General features: G+C 37.3%; 1 non-coding gene across 1 annotated transcript; it reads left to right on the plus strand.

Annotated features, from left to right (window-relative positions):
• The first annotated feature begins 5937 nt into the window (after positions 1-5937).
• LOC120264173 lies at positions 5938-6076 on the plus strand. The gene has a single exon (XR_005537345.1). It is a non-coding gene; the product is annotated as a small nucleolar RNA Z247 (small nucleolar RNA).
• Positions 6077-9097: the final 3021 nt, after the last annotated feature.

Below are 9097 nucleotides of genomic sequence, written 5' to 3' on the forward strand. Positions count from 1 at the left end.
TATATCAAATGGATGTCAACAACGCATTTTTACATGGAGACTTAGATGAAGAAGTCTATATGAAGCTGCCACCGGGATTACTTGCAGGTCACAAGGGCAAGGTTTGCCGCCTCCGAAAGTCTCTTTATGGTTTACGACAAGCCTCGAGGAATTGGTTTGCAAAGCTCAGAACAGTTCTACAACAATATGGTTTTTATTCAATCATATGCCGGTTATTCATTATTCACTTTTCGCCAAGGTTTTATTTTCTTGGCATTAATTGTGTATGTTGATGACATCATTTTGACAGGCAATGATCGCTAAGCTTGTTTTGTTTTTAAATCATACCTCCACCAATGTTTTAACATCAAGGACCTTGGGAAGCTGAAATATTTTTTGGGGATTAAGGTGGCATGTTCACCAAAAGGGTTATTTCTTTGTCAAAGAAAATACGCCCAAGATATTTTGTCTGAAACAGGATTACTTGGGTGTTATCCAGCCGACATTCCTATGGAGCATGGACATCAGCTAGGACTAGCCGCAGGTGATATAGTCAAAGATGCGATGGCATATCAACGGCTTGTAGGTCGTCTTATCTATCTTACGATTACTAGAGTAGAAATTTCTTATGCCGTACATGTTCTTTCACAATTTGCGCATACACCACGAGAAGAACATTTCAAGGCAGCAAGAAGGGTAGTTCGCTACATTAAAGGTCATCCGGGGCAAGGTATTCTTTTGCGCGCCGATAGTGATCTGAACCTACATGCTTTATGTGATTCGGATTGGGCAAGTTGTCTGATCACACGTCATTCTGTCACAGGTTATCTCACTATGCTGGGTAATTCACCCATTTCTTGGAAAACCAAAAAGCAGAGCACTGTCTCTCGTTCTTCAGTGGAGGCAGAGTATCAGGCGATGGCTGCAGTGACAAGTGAACTTCTTTGGTCGAAGACTCTATTGAGTCCTTCGGAATACAACAATCGAGGTCCATGACTCTATTTTGTGATAGCCAATCCGCTATCCACATCGCTGCAAATCCAGCCTTTCACGAACGCACCAAACACATTGAGATCGATTGCCACTTCGTTCGAGAGCAGGTGCAAGCTGGGGTTGTTGTCATGCGTCATGTCAGAACATATTCTCAACCCGCAGACATATTCACCAAAGCACTTGGGGGTCCATGTTGAAATATTGTCTTCCAAATTTGATTAAGCTAATGGGCCAGCTCATCTCATTTTTTTACCCTTTTCTTTTAAGCTATTGGGCCCATTCATTTTGAGCCCACTTGAATAGCCTGTTAAACTTATCTAATACCCATCTTCTTGAAAAAGGAGAAAATTAGGGCGAAGAGGTTCAAGGAATTGGAAAGGAGGGAGAGATGAGAGCTCTTGAGATGATGAAGAAGAAGAAGGTTTTGCATTGAGATTAACTAGAGAAGGGTTGAGACCGGCTTGATGGTTATTCAAGGATCCGGATTGTTTCTTATCTCCAAGTTTGTAAGGCATTTCTTGTTCCATCTTTCTTGATGCTTTCTTTTGTGAAGTCATTGTTAGGCTAAGATTTGAGAAGCTTTGTAATCTCCATTCTTGAGTTATAGTGGAACTTTCTCATTGCTTCTGCCCGTGGATGTAGGCTTGGATAGCCGAACCACGTATATTCTTTTGTGTTCTTGTGAATGTTTGTTGCCCTAATTCTGTGTGTGTGAAATTGTGCATCCATTTCGTCGTTTCGTTGTGGATTTATTCTCAATAGTCCACAATTTTCGACGTTTCATGGGCAAGTTGGGCATTCACGATGTGCATGCGCCAACTTGAGAGGGAAGTATTGAGAATATCCAAATATCTTATGAAATATTCCTGAGATATTCTGTATATTTGGTTAGATGTATTTTTGGTTAGGAGATATTTGGTGAATGTATTTCTGGTCAAGTACATGATTTCAGGAGTGATTTGGTAGCTTACTATAGTTAGTTAGATAGCAATAGATAGCCTTGGTGTATATATATACTGTAAGAGTATTCTTTCAATACATATGAGAGATTTTTTCGAATTGTTTAACTTCTTTATTCACTGATTATTTAAAGTCTTAATTTTCATTATGAATATATATTAGCAAGAAAATATAATATTTATCTATGTTTTATATAAAGTTATAAAAATATTTAACATGTATATAGACATTATTTGCTTGGATGTAGTTTTTTTTTTTGGGACAAATGTAGACTAGGTATGTATCTTAAGTCTGCACGGGCTTTATTTATTACATATAATGATCATGACGTAGCGAGGATTCAACCTTTAATCATCTCTGCACAACGACTCAATGTTAATAGATTTTGAATGTGTTGCCCGCTTATAATTTATTGTTTTTGTGTATATGTATATAGTTTTTTTTTTATAAAGTGAGCGATTTAAAATATTATAAGCCTTTTATGTTTGTTTGCGATAGATTTTATTTTTTATTTACTCAATAAAAATAAATTTCAATACTAGCAAATATTAAAATTTTATTTTTATACTTAGTCGTAATAAAATTTTTATCAAAATAATTAATCTATATGATTATATATATATATATATATTAAGAAACATTATAAAACTCCATAAATGGTGAAAACCAAGAAAGAGAAAAAGGTTGAGAGGGACTGATGAGGTTGGTATTTAGAGAGAGTGCGCAAAGGTGGGAGAATGGGGATCGTTGGATGATGATCCAACAAACTTTGGAGGGCATTCGCAGATTCAAAATTTTTGGACTTCCATATGAGTGTCCTCTATGTAAATATTACACTAATGAAACCCACATTTATTTTCAGCAAACATTAATTGAGTGGAATATATATATATATATATATATATATAATTTCAAAATTTGAAGGTATATAATATTCAAACATTGAAAAAATAAAAATAAATAAATAAGAGGCCGAATTGATTGGGCTGGTCAAAATAGTCCATTGAAGCCCATGTAATTTGAAGTTAGCCATCGGGCTGTCAAATGAGAGTTTCCACTAGGGATGGCAACGGGTCGAGTCGGGTGTGGGTTTTACCATACCTATCCCGTACCCGCTACCCTGCTAGTATACCCAAATCCGACGGGTTTTAAAAACCTCAACCCACACCCGCACCCGATGGGTAATTGGGTACCCGCGGGTATACCCGCCCCCGCCACATATTAAAAATTTTAATAAAAAAATATATATATTTTTTTATAGAAAAATAACTTAAAAGTAATTATAATTTTTTTATAAAATAAAAATAAAATTATTGTAAAATTACAAGACTAAACAAAGAGGAAAAAAATAAAAAAATTCTAAATTGTTAAGTTGTATAACATATTAGTATATATATATATATATATTATATAAATATTTTAGTAATTTTAATTTCGGGTCAGGTACGAGTTCGGATACAGGTCGGGTATTAGAATTCCCATACCCGCACCCGCATTCGTTTTATACAAATCGGGTTTTACCCGAACCCGACCCGAAACACGGTCAAATCGGGTTTTACCCGTCAAAACTCGAGTCGGGTCGGGTAGGATCGGGTTTGGGTATTAGTGTCATCTCTAGTTTCCACTCTCTTGATTAGTTAGCATTAAAAAATATATATATAATAAGCATCGATGATAACATGATACTTAACATGTAACTATCTGCATTTGTCTATCTTTAAATATAAATTTTTTTGTAATAACATAATAATATAACATTAATATTAATAAATATTGAAATTACTTTCAAATAATGATAAAAGCATGCATGTTTCAAGGTTAATAATAGAATTGCTTCATCTTTTCAACCGAAACATCAGTGTGATGTCTCCATTTGATCTTCTCAAGAAAAAAACAAAAGAACCATGAGAAATGTAGTCAATTCAAAGACAATGAGACATGAGAGATTTTTGCAAAACATTTCTTTGTGTTTAGACCTGATCACATGAAGAAAGGAGTAATCTTTATTGATTGTATATGTAGTCATGTCACTTGGCTGAGGCGAGCAAAGGATTTATTTCCAATTTCTATTCAATTATTGAACGCAAAAATAAATGGAAAATAAAAATGATGAAAGATTGCAACTTGAAGGATGGGATTGTGTTGCTTTCAAAAGTCTCAATCTTTTTATGTCAGCATGACTATTATATATATATATATATATATTTACACAATAAGAAATAATCTATTATCTTAAAATTTATTTTGTTTTATTTTATTTTACTTCACTGTAATATTTTACATATTTAAGATATTTTGTAAATAATGAATCTATTCAAGAAGGAATTAAATTGTATGTAAAATAATTGTCTCCACAAGCAACTTTTTTTAGTTCAATTAGCATTGATCCAAGTGAAACAATAATAACCAGTCAAGGAGTTTATAAATTCTGGCTTCTTTAATGCCATTTATAACATATAATTAACCCCGATGTTTTCTTGATGTCACAAGAATAGTTCACTTTATATCTATTTTGTCGAGTCATCCTTTCACCACTGGTGGAACCTGTAGCCACATATATATATATATATATATATATATATATATATATATATTAGTTTTATTCTCATATTATGTTTATTTCTTGGAACCTATTTTGTTTTATTTAAAAAAAAATTGTAGCTCATTTATTTTTATAAAATTAATAAATAAATAGTCAAGAGAAAAAATTAGACACATAACTACAACAAATGAAGAATTCGATCCATTAAATAATTTATGATTTTGTTTTATTTTATATAAAATTAAAAAAATATTAACATATTGGCATTATTTTTTCCCCCACACTATGAATGTGTATAAGCTTCGAGTTAATCTTTCAACACAATTATACTATCATCTAGAGTGAGCTAAAATTCAAACTTGTTTTCTCAACACGACACATACCCTACGCAGGGATATCAATGCCAATAGACTAAAAGCGTAGTTACCATATTGCTATTATTTGTTTGAATGTAGCTTTATAATTTATTGTATATATATATATATATATATATATATATATATATATGAGAAAAGGATTTTGCGGACGTCCGCAGTTGGTAACAGTCTGATATTTGGGGGTGTTTTTATTTTTAGATTTTGTACTGTAAATGCTAGTAGGAATAGGGTTCAACGGTTGTGATATGTGGAATTACCGTGTTGAAAATAATTGAAAGGTTTAGATTTAAATGCGGTGCATGTTGTTAGATATTTAAATATATCCTTATAACAGATATATCCTTGTAACAAATATAGATAGAGATAGAGATAAACTTGGATGGCTATAGATAGAATGGTTAGCTTTGTTTCCTATGTATTAGGGTGGCCAGTCACGTCATCTCATCTATATTTATATACCTATATTCTCTTGTCATAGTGTGATATAATAAATATCAACATGTATACGCCTAATCAAAAAGGTGTTCTTCCTATCAAGCTTCTGACCTCTGGTTTTTACATGGTATCAAAGCTTTTCTTAGATCAAGATCAATCTTCGACATAGCATGTTCCTCCGCCATCGCTGCCTCCAATCCTTTGCTTGGCTTCCAGATTTCTGAGAAGCTGGGTAAGCAGAATCATACGCTATGGAGTGCGCAGGTCCTTGCTGCTATACGCGATGCAAGATTGAACGGCCACATCAATGGCACGACCATGGCTCCACCAGCGGAGATCGAGCGGAAGGAAGATAACAAGGTGACAATGATCCCCAATCTGGCCTACCAGAAGTGGTTTGCTACGGACCAACAGGTCCTTGGCTTTCTTTTCTCATCATTGTCACGAGAGGTGCTCACCCAGATCGCTGCATCCAAGATGGCGGTCGAAGCCTGGCGCGCCATAAAGGGCATGTTCACATCCTAATAGCGCGCACGTTCTCTCAACGTTCGACTCTCCCTCTCGACGACACGCAAAGGTAATATGACCATCATCGAATATTTTGGCAAGATGAAGTCTTTAGGAGATGAGATCGCTGCTGCATCTGGCAAACCAATGGATGAAGAAGATCTGGTGGCTTATATACAAAATGGTTTAGATGATGATTTTGAACTTGTCGTTTCCGTATTGGTGGCAAGGGTGAAACCCATCACCATGACGGATCTATACTCTCAGCTGTTAAATTTTGAGAACAGGCAAGCCCTTCGCAGCAGTGGCTCCTCGGTGAATGCCGCGAGTCGTGGGCGTGGTAAACCGTCCAACCGCAGCCGTACTGGACATGGCCGCGGCAATGATGGATGCAACATGGGCGGCAGCAACCAGCAGCGTGTCGACAATCGACCCATCTATCAAGTATGCTACAAGATAGGACATATGGCCTCAAAATGTTGGCATCGTTTTGACCAAAATTACGTGCCTGACGAAAGGCATGTCGCTGCTGCCACCCACGCCTATAAAGTAGATACCAATTGGTATATTGACACAGGCGCAACCGATCATCTCACCGGTGAACTGGACAAGTTGACTGCTCGAGGAAAGTACAAGGGAAAGGATCAGATCCACACGACAAATGGTGCAGGTATGGAGATTAAGCATATTGGTCATTCTGTTATTCTTACCCCTAGCTGTAATTTATATCTAAAGAATATACTTCATGTACCTCAAGTTAAAAAGAATCTCATATCTACTCATCGCCTTGCCATGGATAATTTTGTATTCCTTGAAGTTCACCCCAAATATTTTTTGGTTAAGGATCGAGCCACGAGGAGCACGATTCTTAGGGGGAAATGCCAACAAGGTCTTTATTCCCTTCCTTCTGCATCGGCAAAGCAAGTGTTTTTGGTCAAGCCATCCTTCTCAAGGTGGCATAGTCGTTTGGGTCATCCATCCACTCCAGTTGTTGCAAAAGTCTTTAGCAAAAATAATCTACCTTGTCTTTCTGAGTTCAATAAAGAGTCAGTTTGTGATGCATGTCAAAAGGCTAAAAGCCATCAGCTACCATATTCTAGTTCTTCGAGTGTGTTTCACCATCCCTTGGAAACATATTTTTTTCTAATGTTTGGGGCCCTGTCCCCAGTTCTGCTAGTGGAAAGAAATATTATGTTAGTTTCATTGATGATTACAGTAAGTTCACCTGGATTTATCTTCTTAAGAACAAACTCGAGGTGTTTGAAAAAGTTTCATGAATTTCAAAAGTTGGCAGAGCGGATTTTTGATCATAAAATCATAACTGTTTAAACTGACTGGGGAGGAGAGTATCAAAAACTGAACTCCTTCTTTAATAAAATTGGCTTATCCCACCATGTCTCTTGTCCTTATGCTCATCAACAAAATGGGTCTGCCGAGAGAAAACACAGTCACATAGTAGAAGTGGGTCTAGCCTTACTTGCACATGCTTCTATGCCACTAAAATTTTTGGGATGAAGCTTTTCTTGGCGCCACATATATCATCCATTGCATCCCCAGTAAAGTTATCAACTTTGATACTCCTTTAGAATGGTTGTTCCAACAACAACCGAACTATACTTGTTTTCGAGTGTTTTGGGTGTGCATGTTGGCCAAATCTTCGTCCCTATAATACCCACAAACTTCAATTCCTATCAAAGCAATGTGTCTTTCTAGGCTATAGTACACTTCACAAAGGCTTCAAATGCCTTGATCCAAATTCTGGTCGAGTATATATTTCTCGGGACGTTACATTTGATGAAAATGTGTTTCCTTTTGCTCACATGCATTCCTATGCCGATGCTCGCTTACGCTCTGAATTCTCTCTTCTTCCCCTACCCTTATTTCCCACGTCTATGATCAAGGGGAAGCATATCAGCATGATCATATGTTTTAACTCTCCTGATGCCGCTAACGATTCTCATGGAGAAAGTGCAGGTGAAAATAATTCAGGTACAATTCACCGGGTGGCTGAGAAGGAGGACAAATTCTGAGCTCACCAGTTCAGCACCGAGCTAGCATGCTTTGCGACGCTTGTGCGCCGGTTGGTACGATTCCCACTCAGCCGTAAGCTCTCGCGAAACTAGACGGTGACACGCTTTCTTTCGGCGGGACCGACTGTGCTAGAGGACCAGGGCATCGACGCTGTAGGGTCCCACTCTCCACCTGTGGCAGAGACAGCAGGCGCAGGCGCAACAGGGTTTCGAAGTTGCGTCTCAAGTTCTCCTGGTGTCGAACCAGGGGGAGACACGGAGGTTGATCTTCTAGGATCTTCTCCGTGTAAACCTCACACTTGTATGCAAAGTGGCATACGCAAAAAAAGGTATACACCGATGGTACAGTTAGATACACCTCTTTTACATCATCTGGTGAACCTCAAACTGTAGATGAAGCATTAAGTGATAAAAATTGAAGAGAAGCAATGGATGCAGAATATATGGCACTAATGAAGAACAAGACTTGGCGTTTGGTTCCACCTCAGAAAGGAAGAAATATCATTGACTGCAAGTGGGTCTATAAGATCAAAAGAAAGGCAAATGGAACTCTAGACATGTACAAGGCACACCTAGTGGCAAAGGGATTCAAGCAAAGGTATGGCATAGACTATGAGGACACATTTAGTCCTGTTGTTAAAGCTGTTACTATTAGAATGGTTCTGTCTATTGCTGTGTCTAGAGGGTGGAGTCTGCGACAGCTGGATGTGCAAAATGCATTTCTTCATGGAGTTTTGGAAGAAAAGGTATATATGAGGCAACCCCCAGGGTATGAGAAATCCTCCTTACCTGACTATGTTTGCAAGTTAGATAGGGCGTTATATGGATTAAAATAGGCTCCTAGAGAGTGGTATTCAAGACTAAGCACTAAGCTACAAGAATTGGGGTTTAAGGCTTCAAAGGCGGATACATCTTTATTTTTCTATAGTAAAGGAGATGTTACTATTTTTGTGCTGATCTATGTTGATGATATCATTACAGCTAGTTCTGTACCCAATGCAACCTCAGTCTTATTGCAGGATCTTGGAAGGGAGTTTGCTCTGAGGGATCTAGGTGATCTTCATTACTTCCTTGGTATTGAGGTAAGCAAGGTATCGAATGGAATATTGTCGAGTCAAGAAAAATATGCTTCAGATGTATTGAGAAGAGTAGGAATGAGTGACTGTAAGCCAGTTATAACCCCTTTGTTTACCTCTGAGAAACTGTATGCTAATGAGGGCACTTTGCTTGGACACAATGATGCTACACAGTATAGAAGTGTTGTTGGAGCTTTG

The sequence above is a fragment of the Dioscorea cayenensis genome, chromosome 6 (genome assembly GCF_009730915.1).
Source record: "Dioscorea cayenensis subsp. rotundata cultivar TDr96_F1 chromosome 6, TDr96_F1_v2_PseudoChromosome.rev07_lg8_w22 25.fasta, whole genome shotgun sequence".
NCBI classification, from domain to species: Eukaryota; Viridiplantae; Streptophyta; class Magnoliopsida; order Dioscoreales; family Dioscoreaceae; genus Dioscorea; species Dioscorea cayenensis.